The sequence below is a fragment of the Schistocerca piceifrons genome, chromosome X (genome assembly GCF_021461385.2).
Source record: "Schistocerca piceifrons isolate TAMUIC-IGC-003096 chromosome X, iqSchPice1.1, whole genome shotgun sequence".
Taxonomy (NCBI): Eukaryota; Metazoa; Arthropoda; class Insecta; order Orthoptera; family Acrididae; genus Schistocerca; species Schistocerca piceifrons.
Window position 1 is genome coordinate 362,563,944 of NC_060149.1, and position 18,987 is coordinate 362,582,930.

Sequence of the window (18,987 nt, forward strand, 5' to 3'; positions counted from 1 at the left end):
ATGATAAGGACAGAACTCTGAGGAGGTAGCTATTTTACGAGACCAAAAGCCGACTGCAGTTTATGGGGCTGGGAGAGTAAGTATATACAGGGTCCTCAGAAACAGTTTGAAAAGTTTGTAAGGATATAACACGGTAGGTTGTGCTCAGAAATAGTTGTTACGGAAAAAATTCGATACGTTGCGCGCAAATTCACGCTGCCCACAGAGACGGAATCATCAAGCGTGTCCTTCGTTTGGTTTTGTAAACCGAACACGAGAGCGATACAAAAATTGGACATGAGACGTTAATATGCATAGAACCCCAGCCAACAGCTGGGCAGTCTCGTGCGCTATTACCTACGCTGTGAGAACAACAGACATTAACTGTATCTGGCGGGCCACTCGAATTTGCGCGCGCGACGACCTGATTGGCTAACTTCAGTACTAATTAACTCGGAAACGGCTACCCTGCAACACCTTTACAAGCTGCACACCGACTAATAGGGCGTCTTACAGCCCAATATATATATATATATATATATATATATATATATATATATATATATATATATAGAGAGAGAGAGAGAGAGAGAGAGAGAGAGAGAGAGAGAGAGAATGGAAATTTCGGGAATACCTTTCTCTAGATAACATACTGTCGCAAAAAAAGCCGAGGAGCGGTGTGGTGTAGTGGTTATGATACTAAACTGTTAAATGGAGGGTCGTGAGTTCAAAAGCAGTCTGCTTTAGGCCGGTGAGCGGCGAGGACGTCTTGTTTACGTCCCGTCCGCAGAGTCGTGGGTCGCGGTCCCGTCCGCAAAGTCGCGAGCGCGCGTAGTTTTTTTACTTCCTCGCGTCCGTTAACACTGAGTCACCATGGCTCATTCGTACAGAAAAGCTACCATCAAGATCAGCTTCCAGCCCGACTACGCACGACCACGAGCCTTTGAAGTCGAACGATTCATCCGTGACGAAGTTCAAATACTAACACAGCACATCATCTACCGATGATTCATCACAAGCAGCGTCGTTTACGTCAAGATGGTTGATGACGAGTTATGTCACGCAGTTGTGAACAGATGCGCGAACACTCTCAAGTTCAAACACTCCGATGGTCACATCGGAGAGGCTACTGTTGACCATGCTGGACTAGGATTACGCACACTAAGAGTCTTCGAACTCCCTTTCGAAGTACCCCCGGACGTCATTACCTCAGCCTTCCGCCCTTATGGGACGGTAATTAGCCACGTGGCCGAAAAATGGAACACCATCGAGACGTACCAAGTCCTCAACGGCGTCCGACAAGTGAAAATTGAATTAAAGAAACATGTGCCGTCCTACTTAGTCATAGGTGGCTGTCGAGCAATAATAATGTACGACGGCCAACCTCGTACTTGTTCTGGTTGCGGCCAGGAGGGTCATGTGCGCTTGGCGTGTATTCAACGTCGGGTTACACAACTTCCATTGCAAGACACGACACCACCTCCTACGCTCACGGCCCTCCCCCTCAATTACGCAGAGGTGACACGATCGACCGTCATGACAGACGACAACCCCCCCGGAAGACAGGAAGCGTTAGAATGCGCACCTGTCGCCGGTCCTGGATTGACCAACACCATTACGGTCTCTGCAGGGGTTGAAGAACGCCGCCCATCGACTCCACATGAAGATTCGGACGAGAGAACGGAACTCGACGCTAGGGTAGTACCGACCTCTGCCTTTCTCCCTGAGGGGGATGCTATACGGGAACCACAAACTCTTTCGGACACAGAAACCCACGTCCGCAAACAAAGGTCACCGAGAAAACATAAAAAGCGACGTCGCACACCCTCAGACGATTGCCTCCAGCGGACGTCTTCTCCAGTTGACGACCGGACGGCCGACGAAACGACGAGGAGAATGGATGACACGAGATCGCCCTCACCTGTCACTTTGTCTGATTTTGACAAACCCGATTCCGCTCCCTCGGACAAACGGATGGCCAGCACAGCGCCCGCCGTTGGTACACAACCGGAAACAACTGCGAATTCACCCTTAGTCACTCAGCCCACAAGCGATCTACCCCAGCCACCGTTAACTTACGGACCTTGGGCGGACGACATTGAAGACGATTCTACGCCTGCTGTGGTGGATGAGGAGAGAGTTCTCTCCTCCCACACCTCGGCCCCTCCCGAGTAGCAACAGATGACTGCGCGGACGCGGCCAGCAGATCACAGGCCCCACCTTTTACGGCGACACTGACGGCGGCCACCATCGCAGGAGACGATCTACAGACCTATCGCTTAACGACCATCAACATTAACATCATTCGGACACGTACGAAGTTGTCGCTGCTCCAAGACATGCTCAATGCAGCAGACGTTGACAATGTCTTTCTCCAAGAAGTCTTCGTCGCCGATTTCCCGGGTATGTATGGTTATACGGCTCATGCGTCCCACGCCTCGCCAACTAACAGTGGAGTCGCCATTCTCCTCAGAGAGGGCCTCGAGGCGGACGAAGTCCGATATCTCCCCGACGCTAGAGGAATGGCCGTAACGGTGCAAGGCGTCTGGTTTATCAATGTGTACGCCCCTTCCGGAACGAATCGCCGTCGTGTCCGATCGCTCTTCTTCGCAGAAGGAATAGCACCGCTTTTTCAGGGCAGACACGATGCCTTTATATTAGGGGGCGATTTCAATTGCACCCAAGCACCTAAAGATCAGCTGCCACGCCATTCACCGTACCCCGAACTTGGGACACTCATCGGCGATCTCCAGCTAGTAGATACATGGGAACATGTCCGAGGAAATAGACCTGGATACACCCATTTCACGAGTCACTCGTCTAGTCGCATCGATAGGATTTACGTCTCCCGTTCTCTCGCGGCAACGGTGAGTGACGCGGAGGTGTGGCCAGTAGCCTTTTCTGATCACGAGGCCTATATATGTGCCGTCACCCTTCGTCGCCAACGGGTGTGGCGCAGCCGACATCCCTGGAAATTAAACCTTGCTCATCTCGCTTCTCCGGATTGTCGACGCGCCATCGAAGACACGTGGAGTTTGTGCGTCCGCCGCCTCCCAACGTATCCTATGTCGATTAGTTGGTGGTTAACCTGCGCCAAGCCGGCCCTACGGCGAACCTTTATTACGTATGGTCGTGAGACTGCTGCTTGATTTTTATTTCACCGTCCTTCGCGAATGCGCCTCCTTGCCACCCACACCGGAACGACAGCTGACAGTTCAGCGTGCGAAAGCACAGATCGTAGCCCATATGCGCCGACACCTCGAAGGGACGATCGTCCGAGCGCGGACACAAGACAGACTCGCAACGGAACGACCCACCATGTATCACGTCATCCGAGAACGTACACTGCGAAGACGGGCGCTGATACATGCCATCACCACTGAGGACGGCCATCATCACACCACACAACGCGATATTGCTGCAGCCTGCTTCGACCATTACGCACGACTTTATTCTGCTCAATGTTCCGACCCGACGACGGTGACAGCAGTCTCACAACTGGTTTACGGCATTGTCCCACAGGATTTACAAACTGAATTATTGAACGACATTACGGAAGACGAAGTTATCGACGCCATCGGTAAAGGAGCGGCGAATAAGTCTCCTGGCCCCGACGGGCTCCCTGTGGAGTTTTATAGAACTTTCCAGTATTTACTGGCTCCCAAGTTAACAGACATCTGTCGGGAGCTTATGTCCCCCGCGGTGCCGCTCCCTGCGACCTTCGTAGAAGGAATAATTATACCGGTTCACAAGCCTAAAGGTGGGGCTCGAATACAAGATTACCGCCCGCTAACACTCGTCAACTGCGACATGAAGATATTCACCAGACTATTAGCAAACCGTCTACGACCGACCCTACCTTATGTCATCTCGCTAGATCAGACTTCCCTACGGGGTATCAACAACATCCACACAGCACTGTGTCGATACCGTGACTTAATAGCCCTAGCCAGGGCACGCCGCATCACTAGATTTTAGCCAAGCTTTTGATCGAGTGGATCACGCGTACCTAACGTCCGTTCTCCAGCACATGCAGTACCCACAGCAATTCACAGACGTCGTGATGCGCCTACTCCGAGGGGCGACTTCCAAAGTGCTCGTTAACGGGCGTCTCTCGCAGTCCCTCCCGATTTTCCGCTCCGTCCGTCAAGGCTGCCCCTTGTCGACGTTACTATATGCTCTGGCACTGGAACCGCTCCTCTGTGGTCTCCGTCAACGCCTCACCGGTCTTACCCTACGTGACGTCACATTTCGCTGTACAGCATATGCAGACGACCTGATTCTCGTGTTCCGCAATCGCGACGATGTCAACAGAGCACTAGAATGGATTACCGCGTACGGTGTGGCTTCCGGCAGCTGTCTCAACGTCGCCAAATCGGTCGCCATGGCCATAGGAGACGGGTTGACCCCAGCGTGTGTCGAACCCCTACTGCTTCGTGGCACTATCAAATGTCTCGGAATAGAGTTTCACGACGACGTACGGCGCACTGCGGCTCTTAACGACCGCCGCTTATTGCAACAAATTCGGGTCCAGATCTTCACCCTTCGTCTGCGGACCCTCGACATTCTCCAAAGGACACACTTCGTCAATGTTTACCTCGCATCGCGCCTTCCACACATAGCGCGTGTTCTCCCAATACCGTTACTGATGGCTCGACGTCTATTAGCGGCATTCGGAGCCTATGTCAGTACAGACATGCTCTTCAAAGTCAGTTATGAGTCACTGACCCTTCCCCCAGAAAGGGGAGGTCTTGGTCTAGTCCATGTCCACGACAGAGCTGTGGCCCTGTATGTCAGCTCACACATCAAGCTGTGGCGCCACCACCCGGAAAGTTTGACAGGTTTGCTGTTGGAGTCCTTAGCTCCGCCCTCCATTATGCCTCCACTGACGACGCAAGACAAACCCCCACCCTTCTACTACTTCGGGAACTTTTACATTGAACACAGCTATGTCCCTATCGCAGTACCACCGACGAAACAGGCGTCGGCGCGGGATATATATCATGTCCTACAGCAGAGGCGCCCACCAAACATCGTGGAGACCAAAAGCCCTCAGGTTAATTGGAAGGTGGTGTGGAAGACGATTCACGCGATTCCACTGGACACAGCCGTCCGATCCACATGGTACATCACAGTCAATGGTAAACAGATCACCCGATCACGCCTCCACAAGATAAACATGGCGGAATCGCCTCTCTGCGTAGACTGCGGGATACCAGACACGGACGAACACCGTCTCACATGTGGCGCGGCAGAAGACGTATGGCGCTTGGTGCGACAAATTTTGTCGTATTTTCTACGAGTGACTCCGGAACACATTACACCTCGGTTTCTACTATTTCCGGATCAACAGTATTTCCCGCGCGCCAAGACCAACGCTGTCACGTGGATCCGTGCGCATGTGGTACACTACTTATTTCACGATGGACCTAAAGATGTATTAGACTTTTGGAACTACCTACAAGAACGTCATTGCAAGATCGTACGGAACCCAAAATACAGACAGTATTTTTCTAATTACTTAGGGAGTGCCCTACGCGACCCTCCACGCAGCTGGATCATCAATAGTAGGAGAAGATACCCATTGAGTGAGCTGACATGACTAAGTTCGATTCTCGGTGGAACAACATGATATACGTGAAGACGTACCTCGATGATGAAGCCTAAGGAGAGTAGCGACACACCCTTCTGCATCCTGTATGAAGCACTTTTTTTTTCGTTTTCCCCATACACATTACCTCGGTGTAGGAACGTGCCGAGATATTGTTTTCTTTTTCTCAGAGCACGATGCGGTGCTAGATACACTTATTTTTGTTTTGGTATAAAGTAAAACCACATTAAGAATGTACACTCCTGGAAATAGAAATGAGAACACCGTGAATTCATTGTCCCAGGAAGGGGAAACTTTATTGACACATTCCTGGGGTCAGATACATCACATGATCACACTGACAGAACCACAGGCACATAGACACAGGCAACAGAGCATGCACAATGTCGGCACTAGTACAGTGAATATCCACCTTTCGCAGCAATGCAGGCTGCTATTCTCCCATGGAGACGATCGTAGAGATGCTGGATGTAGTCCTGTGGAACGGCTTGCCATGCCATTTCCACCTGGCGCCTCAGTTGGACCAGCGTTCGTGCTGGACGTGCAGACCGCGTGAGACGACGCTTCATCCAGTCCCAAACATGCTCAATGGGGGACAGATCCGGAGATCTTGCTGGCCAGGGTAGTTGACTTACACCTTCTAGAGCACGTTGGGTGGCACGGGATACATGCGGACGTGCATTGTCCTGTTGGAACAGCAAGTTCCCTTGCCGGTCTAGGAATGGTAGAACGATGGGTTCGATGACGGTTTGGATGTACCGTGCACTATTCAGTGTCCCCTCGACGATCACCAGTGGTGTACGGCCAGTGTAGGAGATCGCTCCCCACACCATGATGCCGTGTGTTGGCGCTGTGTGCCTCGGTCGTATGCAGTCCTGATTGTGGCGCTCACCTGCACGGCGCCAAACACGCATACGACCATCATTGGCACCAAGGCAGAAGCGACTCTCATCGCTGAAGACGACACGTCTCCATTCGTCCCTCCATTCACGCCTGTCGCGACACCACTGGAGGCGGGCTGCACGATGTTGGGGCGTGAGCGGAAGACGGCCTAACGGTGTGCGGGACCGTAGCCCAGCTTCATGGAGACGGTTGCGAATGGTCCTCGCCGATACCCCAGGAGCAACAGTGTCCCTAATTTGCTGGGAAGTGGCGGTGCGGTCCCCTACGGCACTGCGTATGATCCTACGGTCTTGGCGTGCATCCGTGCGTCGCTGCGGTCCGGTCCCAGGTCGACGGGCACGTGCACCTTCCGCCGACCACTGGCGACAACATCGATGTACTGTGGAGACCTCACGCCTCACGTGTTGAGCAATTCGGCGGTACGTCCACCCGGCCTCCCGCATGCCCACTATACGCCCTCGCTCAAAGTCCGTGAACTGCACATACGGTTCACGTCCACGCTGTCGCGGCATGCTACCAGTGTTAAAGACTGCGATGGAGCTCCGTATGCCACGGCAAACTGGCTGACACTGACGGCGGCGGTGCACAAATGCTGCGCAGCTAGCGCCATTCGACGGCCAACACCGCGGTTCCTGGTGTGTCCGCTGTGCCGTGCGTGTGATCATTGCTTGTACAGCCCTCTCGCAGTGTCCGGAGCAAGTATGGTGGGTCTGACACACCGGTGTCAATGTGTTCTTTTTTCCATTTCCAGGAGTGTATTAAAAACAGTAAATAAAAATAAATAAATAAATAATAATTCCCACAAAAGATTTCCCCTTCCCATCACTGATTCGTTGACGGACGAGGGGGACACTGCGACCAGGCCTCGGGTTACGACCCCTGATCGCTCTGCCTACCCCGCCCTCCCCCAGCTCCTTTAAAAAAAAAAAAAAAAAAAAAGCCAGCTGGAGTGTACAATTTAAATTTCTATATTTGGTTCGAGTATATTCAAGAAGTATCCACAAACGTCAAGAATCATTGTACTGGAATGTTCTGTATCTGTATATATACTGTATGTGCTCTGGCCGGATGAAGTTCGCTCCGCACTCTTGTATGTGCAAGTGAAGTTAGTATTCGTCATTCATCTAATTACACCTTCTTCTACGTGACATTATTCTTCGATTAACAGTGTAAATTCGTATCATAATGTATGCGCGAATAAGCCATTGCGAAGGTGAAATGCTGGTGCTTTAGTAACCGGTGTAACCGCCAGAATGTTGAACGTAAGCATGCAGATTTGCAGGCACTGTGTTGTACAGCAGTCGGATGTCAGTTTGTGGGATTGAGTTCTATGCCTGTTGCCCTTGGTCGGTCAATATAGGGACAGTTAATGCTGTTTGTGCATGACACTGGAGTTGACGTGCGATGATGTCCCATATGTGCTCTATTGGAGACACATTTGGTGATCGAGCAAGCCGAGGCAAAACGTCGAGACTCCATAGAGCATATTGGGCTACAACAGCGGTATGTCGGCAATTACTATCCTGCCGGAAAACTCCCCTGGAATGCTGTTCATGAATGGCAGCACAACAGATCGAATCACCAGATTGACGTACAAATTTGCAATCAGGGTGCGGTGGGGTAACCACGAGACTGCTCCTGCTGTCATATGAAATAGCATCCTAGACCATAACACCACGCGTAGGTACAGTGTATCTAGCATGAGACAGGTTGGTTGCAGGCCCTCAACTGGCCTCCTTCTAACCAACACACGGCCATCACTGGCACCGACGCAGAACCAGCTTTCATCAGAAAACACAACAGACCTCTACCCTGCCCTCCAATGAGCTCTCGGTTGACACCACTGAAGTCACAAATCGCGGGGGTTTGGAGTCAGTGGAACTCACGCTACAGAGCGTCTGCTCGGAGCTGCACTTTAAGTAACAGATATGTAACAACTCGTTGTGTCACTGTGGTTCCCACTGCATCTCAAATTGGTGCTGCAGATGCAGCACGATGCGCCAGAGCCATACTCAGAACACGATAGCCTTCCGTCTCGGTAGTGCCACGTGGTCGTCCGGAGGCCAGTTATCTTGCGACCGTACATTCTCGTGACCAGCACTGCCAGCAGTGCATGTACAGTGGCTACACTTGTGCCAAGTCTTTCTATAATATGGTAGAAGGAACATCCAGTTTCTCGTAGCCCTATTACACAATGTCATTCATACTCAGTGAGGTGTGGATAATGGCATCTTCGTCGCCTAAAAGGGCATTCTTGACTAACAGCAGCTCACCACGTCCAGTCTCGAAGGTAACTAATGTTCACGACCGGTACAACGTGTATTTAAAGCAAACGTGATTTGCAGCCTCAGAGTGGCGCAAAATTTAAATAGGCGTCATCTTTCAAATGTAGAAACACGTCAACCAACTTTCGTTTATGTTGCACAACTCCTTCTTGGTGTTGCGATTTTTTTCCGTCAGCTTATAAATCGAATATCCATGATTCGCAATTACAACCTCTCAACTCATACAAATACCTGATTGTAACGAGTTGTAGAAACTGAATGATCATATAGGCTCAGTCGTTGTTACGGCAGATGGCGGACTTCATTTCACTGGCAGGTTACTGGAAAAGTGAATTCAGTCTACAAAGGAGATTGCTTACGAGTCGCTTGCATGTACGGTCTTGCTGAAGTGTGTGGGATCCATAGCAGACAGGACTAACAGGTGACTGAACGTATACAGTTGCAATGCTTCTATATTTTCAGCAGATATTTATGTATTTTGTCCTCATGAATTAGATGTGAGTTGTAGGAAACTGTGATGTTGGCAACATACGTGCTGCAGCTACATTTATCTAGAGGCACCAGGTCACGACTGTTCTTAAATCCCACAACGCACGCCAGTAGTCAGTTTCCCGCACACTTTTGCAGCCAGCTAGTACCAAACGTTGCTCCATGAAACATGGGAGTCTTTTACGACAAACTTTTCGAATTTTCTTGTAGCAATTATTTGATCTTGTACTACCCAACACGAAACTCAAAAGATTTTAGGAACAGCTTCGCGGAAGTCAACTGGTAGGACGACGCTTCGGTGTCAACTTTCTCTAGGTTTGTTTCGTTTTAATGTCGCACGTACAAGAGTTTTCCACCGAGTCATTTTCTGTCTATGACTACAAACACCATTCATTTCTGCCCTACTGAGATGCTTTGATGTTGCAATGGCTGCCCGCCACAATTGGCAAATGGATTATACAGCACAAATATGTTATCAAGTACACGTGTGGGTCTATATTGTCAGATGATATGCAGCTTCAGTAGAACCATGACTTCTTTCAACTTGTTATTGTTAGTAGTAGTAATAATAGTAGCCCGCCTCCGTAGCTGAGTGGTCAGCGCAGATGGCTATCCTGTGAGGACCCGGGTTCGATTGCCATTACTTCCAAGGTTTTTTTTTTTTTTTTTGGTGGGCAGACTGGTACGGGTTGCACTGATCCTCGTGATACCAGCTGAAGAGCTACTTGACCCGCTAGTAGCGGCCCCACGGTCTGGAAAGTCTGCAAAACGGCCGGGAGAGCGGTGTGCTGACCACACGCCTCTCTATACCGCATCCGCATGACGCCACAAGGCAGAGGATGACACGGCGGCAGATAAACATCGCTTGGGCCTTCACAGCCTGGCGAGGAGCTCTGTTTTTAGTAGTAGTAGTAGTAGTAGTAGTAGTAGTAGTGGTAGTGCCAACGGCCTTGCCGCAGTGGTAACACTGGTTCCCGTCAGATCACCGATGTTAAGTGCTGTGGGGCTGGGCTAGCACTTGGATGGGTGACCATCCGGTCTCCCGAGTGCTGTTTGCAAGCGGGGTGCACTCAGCCCTTGTGAGGGAAGCTGAGGAGCTACTTGATTGAGAAGTAGCGGCTCCGGTCTCGTAAACTGACATACGGCCGGGAGAGCGGTGTGCTGACCACATGTCACTCCATGCTCGCATCCACTGACGCCTGTGATCTGAGGATGACACGGCGGCCGGTCGGTGCCGTTGGGCCTTCATGGCCTATTCGGACGGAGTTTAGTTTAGTAGTAGTAGTAGTAGTAGTAACAGTAGATGCAATATCGTTGTTTACCACAAGTAGTCAAACGTCATGTGGAGAAGAGAAAGTGAGACGGGGTTCCTGATAATCAGTGCCCTAGATAAAATCCAAAAGCTCTACATAGTGGCTAGTCGAGTGAGGGCATGGGGCACGGTTAAAGGCGTGCCAGCTGTTCGGCGTCGTCGAATGACTTAGCCTTGAGATTACGACTGCTTGAACGGTTCCTGCAGAATGACAACTTCCGATTTCCTAATTCAACCTTATTCCAATAATCCTGTGCTCTGTCTGTAATGACGATGAGCTAGACGCCCTACTTGGTGCTATTAGAGAAACAAAGCATACCGTAGAAAAGTAAAATGGTTCAAATGGCTCTGAGCACTGTGGGACTTAACTTCCGAGGTCATCAGTCACCTAGAACTTAGAACTACTTAAACCTAACTAACCTAAGGCCAGCACACACGTCCATGCCCGAGGCAGGATTCGAACCTGCGACCGTAGCTGCAGTACGATTCCAGACTGTAGCACCTAGAACCGCTCGGCCACTCCGGCCGTCCGTATAAAAGTAACGCGTCGTCAACTATATGGTTATTAGAGACAGAACACAATCTCGGATTGACATGGGTGGGGATGAAAATGGCCGGTTCATCTTCCACCGAACCATTCCAGAATTTTCTCTAAGTGGTTTAGGGAAATCAGGGAAAACTTGGATGGTCGGGTTGTGATATGAACCTCGGTCTTTCGAATGCGAGTCCAGTGTGTTACCAAAGCGCCACGTCTCTCGGTCAGTTCATGTGGCGACACTGTTTCATCGTCCATCTTACTTTCATTAGATATTCAGCAAAAACCAAAATCACAATACAGCAGCTTACAAGCAATCATCACACCCAAGTAACATTGATACAGATTTAACACACAAAGCCAAGGTACTGACAGATTCTTAGCCATGTCAATTAAATAGTGAAACCGGCATGTTTTACAACTGTTAAACGTGTTCGAGAATTGGATATACATCCTAATCTGCTTCTCGACCCTCTCGCTGTCCATCTCCCCCTTACCCGCTCTTTGTCCACCTCCTCCTCCTCCTCGCGCTCTCGTTGTCCATCACCTCCTCCGCCCTCTATCTATCTATCTTCCGTCCGTCTCCTCCTACCCCTGTCTCTCTCTCTCTCCATCTCTGCTCCCCTCCCCCTCTGTCCATCCCCCCCCCCCCCCCACACACACACGCACTTCCACCTGCCAATCTCCACTTCCCTCCTCTCTCTGACCGTGAGTATCATTTATTGTTATTGCAAATTTATATTCCGCAGTAGTATTTTAATCATAAGCCGATAAGCCATAAACACAACTTTTCTGTTTTCAGTGAAAACCGACTACAAGGAAGAAAACAAATCAAAACAAAACAATGTTGTATATACAATTTTTGGTAAAAATATATATTAAAAAAGGATACATATGGGAGAAACAATTTGCCTGAATGCGAGAAAGAAAACAAAACAGTACATTTTCACAGCAGAGCACAGCACAGCATATTGTTTCTCCCAATCGGTCTTTATTGGCTCAAATGGCTCTGAGCACTATGGGACTCAACTGCTGAGGTCATAAGTCCCCTAGAACTTAGAACTACTTAAACCTAACTAACCTAAGGACAACACACACATCCATGCCCGAGGCAGAATTCGAACCTGCGACCGTAGCGGTCGCGCGGCTCCAGACTGTAGCGCCAGAACTGCTCGGCCACCAGCGGCCGGCTCAGTCTTTATTCACATATTATATATATATATATATATATATATATATATATATATATATATATATCCTATGTCTATCCGACTATTCATTAGAGTATCGTCTAAAAACTTGAAGTAAATCTGTCACGGACTTTTCCAAGATTTTTGGTAATAATTTTAATAACTTTTCCCCTTTGTATATTACATATATATTTATATATTGTATATATTAAAAGTATATAGCTTATATCCATCCGATTGTTCGTTAGAGTATCATGTAAGAATCTGAAGAAAATCGATCAAATACTTTTCGAGATTTTTGGCAACAGCTTTCGTTCAAGAATTTTTCGAGATTTTTGCTAGGAATATTTCCCCTTTATATAGTGTATATATTTTTATTACTGTATATATTAAAAATATGTAGTGTATGTCCGACCGAACATTTATTAGAGTATCGTGTATAAATCCGAATTACATCTGTCAAGAACTTTTCGAGATTTTTGGTAACAACGTTAAACAGTTATCTGCAGTGACACCCGTGAAATGGATCGTAACGTTTGTCTTCGAACCTTTCATTTGGAAAGCAGACAGGTGCATCCACTTACACCAGATTCGAATGTACCAGCAGTTCTGGAGGTAGCCTACATGATACGCAATACGAATAGGGCCCAATGAAAACGTCTGTATACGCTCGCAAGGTTCAGGGAAAGGACCCAGTCAGAAAGTACGAGTAATAAATCTACTGCGCGCTCGTGCTCGTGTGCGCGGACGTACGGCGCGTGGCGCGTGCATTACCTGCTGACAGCGAGTCGGGGGACCGCGGCGGTGCGGGCAGGCCGCGCACACTGGCGCCGCACGCCAGGGAGCAGCAACAGGTCGCGAGGTGGCCGCAGCCACTTAACTCCGCACTAATCAACACTTGTCACTTGCGCATCGCGCCGCCTCAGAAGAGCCCTGTTAGCGACGGCTAATTGCTGTTGCAAGGCAACCGTCTAACGCCGCACAACCTCGTTATTGCTGGCCCGTTCCCGTAATTGCCGCGTTACGCGCGCCCTCTCCAAATCGGCGAGTTCCTTCTTAATGCTACAGAGTTTCCGCATAGAACTGATGGAAAACTGAAGCGCGTGCAGCGCAACTGATTATACAAGGCAGCACAGAGGAGCTATTAGAGAAGCTGCCTCCTGGCTGCAGAGCAGCACTGAATGGACTCCTCGCTGTTAGTGCTGCACACAGCCCACTTCGACAGACAGTCGTTGTTGTGGTCTTCAATCCGCAGGCTGGTTTCAAGCAGCTCTCCATGCAGCTCCTGTACCAGCCTCTTCAGCTCCAATTTCTTCTTTTAGTCAAGCTGTGCCATAAAAAATAAACTTAGATGTTAACAAATTCCTCTTTTTCAGAAATGCATTCCTTGCTACAGACAGTCGCCTGTTTATATCCTCTATCATTCGTCCATCATCACTTATTTTGATGCTCCAAGAGCAAAACTCATCTACTACTTCTGGTGTCTCGTTTCCTAATGTAATTTCCTCAGCGTCGCCTGGTTTAGTTTAGTTGTATTCCGCTTCTTTTGTTTTACTTCTTTTGGTATTCATCTTATAACCTCTTTTCAAGACAGTATACGAGGCGTGTGAGAAAAGTAATCAGACTGACAATACTGCGAGCGATCTGGCAATGAAAGACAGAACCACTGACATATATGGACTGAAAATAGTATATGAACAGTCTCAAAGTTTATAGATGCGCGTGATACAGATTTTATCGTGAAAACATATAACTATTCCTAGATAAAATATAAAATACCGTAAGAGCTGTGAAAGTGTTCCGCCGGTGTAATGAAAAATGTCGTCGTTGATGAACTCGCGTTTTGTTGGACACTGTAGGAACTTGCCGCCGCCAGCATTTTAGTTCCGATGGCTCGCCTTAATGCGACCGAGACTATTCCCTGTCTCCCGATATTTTTTAATTTGCAGCTCTTATTGACCCTTCGTCACCCATCACCCAAAGCGCCGATATACGCTATGGGAAAGTAGCCGTAGGTACTTTCAGGCCAATATTCTCTTCTAAGTCTAGCAAAATATACCGGGTGATCAAAAAGTCAGTATAAATTTGAAAACTGAATAAATCACGGAATAATGTAGATAGAGAGGTACAAATTGACACACATGCTTGGAATGACATGGGGTTTTATTAGAACCAAAAAAATACAAACGTTCAAAAAATGTCCGACAGATGGCGCTTCATCTGATCAGAATAGCAATAATTAGCATAAGAAAGTAAGACAAAGCAAAGATGATGTTCTTTACAGGAGATGCTCAATATGTCCACCATCATTCCTCAACAATAGCTATAGTCGAGGAATAATGTTGTGAACAGCACTGTAAAGCATGTCCGGAGTTATGGTGAGGCATTGGCGTCGGATGTTGTCTTTCAGCATCCCTAGAGATGTCTGTCGATCATGATACACTTGCGACTTGAGGTAACCCCAAAGCCAATAATCGCACGGACTGAGGTCTGGGGACCTGGGACACCAAGCATGACGAAAGTAGCGGCTAAGTACACGATCATCACCAAATGACGCTCGCAAGAGATCTTTCACGTGCCATCTGTCGGACATTTTGTGAACTTTTTTTTTCTAATAAAACCCTGTGTCATTCCAAGCATGTGTGTCAATTTTTACCTCTCTATCTACATTATTCCGTTGTTTTTTAAGTATTCAAATTTATACTGACTTTTTGATCACTCTGTACATTGACCGAACAAATAATCTTAACACCAAGAAGGAAATGTGTGAAATAAACAAAAGTTGGTAGGCGTGTTTCTATAACTGGAAGATGATCTCTATTCAAATTACGCGCTAATTGCATAAGAGTGGAGCTAGTAGCGCTACTATGAGGATACAAATCACGTTTGCTTCAGATACACGCTGTAACGGTCGTGAGGGGTAGTTACCTTTGGGACTGGACATGGTGAGATGATGTTAGTCAAAAATGCCTCTAAGCGCCATTATCAACACTTCACTGAGATTGAACGAGGTCTTGTAATAGGGCTACCAGAAGCTGGAGGTTCCTTCCGCGATATTGCTGAAAGAGTTGGGGAGAATGAGCCACTGTACATGATTGCTGGCAGCGGTGGTCACGAGAATATACGGTCGGAAGATAACCGGCCTCCGGATGGCCACGTCGGACTACAGAGACGGAAGACCATCGTGTTCGGCCCATGGCTCTGGCGCATCATCGCACTGTATCTGCAGCACCAATTTTAGCAGCATTTGGTACCACAGTTACGCAACGAGTTGTTACAAATCGGTTACTTCAAGGACAGCTCCGAACCAGACGCCCCGTAGCGTGCCTTCCACTTACCCCAAACCTCCGCCATTTGCGACTTCAGTAGTGTCAAGCGAGAGCTTATTGGAAGACAGGGCGGAGGTCCATTCTGTTTTCCAAGGGAAGCTGGTTCTGTCCCGGTGCCAGTGATGGCCGTGTGTTAGTTAGAAGGAGGCCAGTTGAGGGCCTTCAACCAACCTGTCTGCGTGCTAGATACACTGTACCAATACGCGGTGTTATGATTTGGAATGAGATTTCGTATGATAGCAGGAACACTCTCATGGTTATCCCACGCACCCTGACTGTAAATTTGTATGTCAATGTAGTGAGTTGGCCTGTTGTTTTGCCATTCGTTCCAAGGGCTGTTTTCCAACAGGATAACGCTCGCCCACATACCGCTGTTGTAACCTGACATGCTCTACAGGATAAGGCTCGCCCACGTACCGCTGTTGTAACCTAACATGCTCTACAGAGTGTCAACATGTTGCATTGGCTTGTTCGATCACCAGATGCGTCTCCAATCGAGCACTTATGGGTCATCATTGGACAAGTCCAGCGTCATCGACAAACAGCATTATCTGTCCCTGTATTGACCGACCATGTGCAATATGCATGGAACTCCCTCCCACAAACTAACACCGGGGACCTGTGCAACACAATGCATGCACGTTTGCATGCTTGCATTCAACACTCTGGCGGTTATACATGTTATTGATGTACCAGCAATTCACGTCTGCAATAGCTTATTTCCAAAATTTTATCGAAGTATACTACAAGACTATTGTCCTCAACATTCAGTAAGTACATTTTACACAAAATATCGTTCTTGCTGCTGTACTGTCTCTGCATTCCATTACAAATTTTTGTACGTCATTATAGATTCGTGATCAAAACCAAACGAGCGGGAAAGACAAAGAATGGAAGTCTCTGAGTCATAATAATTAATTTTTTCAAGGCGATCACTTTGTATTTTTCTAGTCATCGGAGACTCTCCTCTGTCGCAGTATCGAAGTGCTGTTCTGCACACCAAATTTTTGTCAAAACCGTCGAAATTCGTAATTTTCTTTTTCATTTAGATCCCTGTCTTGGAGAATGAAAATACGTGCTCACATCTAGAGATTCTGCGGACGTTACTGCACTGTTCAAAAAAATGGCTCTGAGCACTATGGGACTTAACATCTGAGGTCATCAGTCCCCTAGAACTTAGAACTACTTAAACCTAACTTAGCCTAAGGACATCACACACATCCATGCCCGAGGCAGGATTCGAACCTGCGACCGTAGTGGTTGCGCGGTTCCAGACCGAAGCGCCTAGAACCGCTCGGCCACACAGGCCGGCTTACTGCACTGTTAATACAGAATATAGTCGATTCGGAAGTACGACAAGCTTTTGTTGTTATTTTATGAACTTGCGCAAAATTTGTATTATTCCTGGCTTCTTCACTGTTGGGCAGATCAGTAAAACACCTTCAGTACGATCCGTATGACAATTTTATATGGTTTTCGAATGTCTTTTCGCCCTTTACGCACACCGACCGGAGTACACTACACGCAGGCCCTTGAGTCTGCAGTTCGCTCACTACCAAACACACGTCAATACATCGTTCCACGGAAGACTGAAACCACATGTGAACACAGACGGGAACAGAAAATTTAGCTGGCGCTAACCTACTGCCTGTTAATAGTGTACATGCGGCAACATAACAATGAGGCGGGCGAGTCACAGCGCTTGGCGTCTGCGTACTGATTTAATGATGGCACTTACTGAAATTAGATTCTGAACAGCTCCCAGGAATTGACGCAACCGACTGGTTGGTCACTTCAGGCCATATCTATACTCTTTCTAGCGAACAAAATATATTTGTTCCACGTTCTTCAACGATACTTTTCAACGGGAGAGTTCCCTGATTTTGTCTGAAAGAGTCAGGGATGTGCGTCTGTCTGAATATGTCTTGTTGCAGTATAAATCTGTGGTGGCATCTTCCAGTTACAAGATACAAATATCTGTTTTAGAGCCTTATTAATAACGTAATTCATCTCCAACATACTGAACCTCGATATTTGAGACTTCCATTTACGAATAAGCCACCTAGAAATTATACCTATGACCGTAATTCTTGATATTAGCTCATGCCCTCATCATGTACTACCCAATAAACTAAGAATTATGGAAGTAATGTTTATATGCAACCAGTCACAATGCGTATGGATTATTAATTTTATAACAATTTATCTGCGACGCCTTTCGATCCTATCTTATAACGTAAACAATATATATGTGCTTTTCATTTCTTGATGCCTGAAGAGAAGCACAAGTGCCTCGAAACCCTTCACAAATATATTAATGTCATAAAATAAATAATCCATAAATATTGTGACTTGCTGTGCTATAAACATATGTTCTTCATTCTAACAATGGCACGAAAAACTAGTACCACATTTACAGAAAATGATTATTAAGAATTCTGAAAACTAAAGCTGCAACAGGACACAATCTCTCAGTGCATGAGACACTAGGCACATGACGAAGAATCTACCGAGTTTGTTTGCAGAAGACAGCTCACACATAAATATGAATGGAAATTACCTGGACCTTCGCAGCTTTATCTGTCATACGAGCTTAAATCAGAAATATAGTGGAACGACGCACACGTCATAGACCTGACTAATATCAATGAAAAGTAATTTTTGAGATGAACTGGTTTAGTTATGAAAATGAGTCATTAACGAAAATACGTAAGTAAAACAACCTTTTTTGTTAAAGATAATTAAATGTTTAATTACGAATGAGGGATAATCTTCTGAACATTTTGAGATACGAGACGTGTGGTTGTCCGAAGAAACAAATAGATATGAGCATGTAGGTCTGCATTGATGCACGTTCCTTATATTCGTCCATCTGATTTTATTTCATTTTATTAATTTATTGCATTTGTAAAGCCCTGAGATGACAAAGTACAATTTCGTAACAGTGATTAGTTGCTGAAGTAAACGACTGCCAAATTCAAGGAACTCAAACACCTGATTTTGAGACAGTACCACAACATTTCAAATACTCGTGGTGCATTTTTAATATTACCGGAGACAACTACAAACCCTGCAAGTAATTTCATTTTCCTCGTCAACAGCACTCTCACAAACAAGAGATGAGCCATTCCAATACGAACTTTTTCATTTAGTGTTAGGCAGTCTCCTTTGCTCTCCCTGCATGTTCAGAAGATGTGATCTGTCAGTCTAACTGACACCTGCTCTTCACTCTGCCTTTTCCATAATGGGAAATAATTAGTGCCATAAAATTACAACTGCTTGCAAATACATGTTTCCGAAAATAATAGGTGAGCATGACTCAGTATTGGTAATTTATATTTTAAGTGAAGTGAA

At 47.2% G+C, this 18,987-nt stretch overlaps 1 protein-coding gene and 1 pseudogene across 1 annotated transcript in view; one reads left to right on the forward strand and one right to left on the reverse strand.

The window, feature by feature from the left end:
• LOC124722356 (nascent polypeptide-associated complex subunit alpha, muscle-specific form-like) overlaps nt 1-18,987 on the reverse strand; it is a 351,300-nt gene that overhangs the window by 190,867 nt on the left and 141,446 nt on the right. The window lies entirely within an intron of this gene.
• LOC124723725 lies at nt 10,208-10,325 on the forward strand (annotated as a pseudogene).